Here is a 1,351-nt window from a genome sequence, read left to right as displayed (position 1 = left end):
TTGCGACAGGTTTTACAGGGCTTGTTTTGCAACATGGGTGTACCTTACTTAAATGCGTCTTGTGACCTTGCCGTGCCTCAGAAAGAAAAACAGGAACTTACAAAATCTCTAGAATGTGCTGAGATAGGGACAAAAGGATTGTGAGAGCAGAACAAAGGTTTAGCAATAGGGTGGGTACACACTTCTATGCCCTTTCACTACCTGAGAAGATCAGCTGTTAATTTGCATTGTTAGGGTGAGGGATATTCCCATGTGGGGATATTCGTGGCTTCTATATGGAAATTATCTGTTTAGAAACAAAAGGAAGGCAGTTTTTTGCATGACTCAGTTCCCTAGCTTAACTTTTCCCTTTGGCATGGTGAGTTTGGGGTTCCAATATTTTCTTTTCTTTTCACAAACCCAGGCTTTCTGTTGAGCCTTCTTTTTAGAGACTGTGTTTGTCCTTTAATGCCTGCCTGACTTGACCGTAGGAGAAAGGAGGACATTGTCAATAGCTCAGTGTTACCCTACAGGAGGCACAAGCACGTTTGACAAATGCTTTTCCTACTTTGAAGACCCGTTGTTCTCTCATCAGATATTTTCCAATCAAACTACATTTTGACATTCCTTTAAGGAGCCGCAGCTTTTCTATAATGGAGAAAATTGGTACCAGCTTCCAGAGAGGAAAAAGCTTAAATCTTCTAAAATCAGTTATATATCAGGAGAAAAGAATATGACCTGCACTTTGAAGTGTTCTATTTCTAGGCCTTTTCCCACTTGCTTAGAAACTTTACTCCATCCAGATCTCCCCTCCAAAGCAGATGTCAGAAAGAAGGGAGACAGCACAAAGACATTTTTCTTATGGTAATTCCCAGATGTGAGCTGCCCAGAATAATGAAATGCAGCCCTGGGTGCTCATGCTCTGAGTTCTCTTGAACATGCTTTCATGCAATTTTAGCAAAAGAGGCCTGAATGGCGGGGCATAGTGCTCATGCCTGTAATCCTGGCACTTTGGGAGGCCGAGGCGGGCGGATCACGAGGCCAGGAGTTCAAGACCAGCTTGGCCGACATAGTGAAATGCTGTCTCTACTAAAAAAAAAAAAAAAAAACACACACACACACATACAAAATCACCTGGGCGTGGCAGCATGTGCCTGTAGTCCCAGCTACTCGGGAGTCTGAGGCAGGAGAATTGCTTGAACCCAGGAAGCAGAGGTTGCAGTGAGTCAAGATTGTGCCACTGCACTCCAGAGCCTGGATGACACAGCAAGACTCCGTCTCAAAAAGAAAAAATAAAAAAAGTCTAAACTTATGAACAGGTGACAAAATTCTGTCCTTTTGACCACTACACTGTTGTGCTAAAATGACCTTA

The sequence above is a fragment of the Piliocolobus tephrosceles genome, chromosome 20 (assembly GCF_002776525.5).
Source record: "Piliocolobus tephrosceles isolate RC106 chromosome 20, ASM277652v3, whole genome shotgun sequence".
NCBI classification, from domain to species: domain Eukaryota; kingdom Metazoa; phylum Chordata; class Mammalia; order Primates; family Cercopithecidae; genus Piliocolobus; species Piliocolobus tephrosceles.
This window is presented reverse-complemented; position numbering follows the sequence as displayed.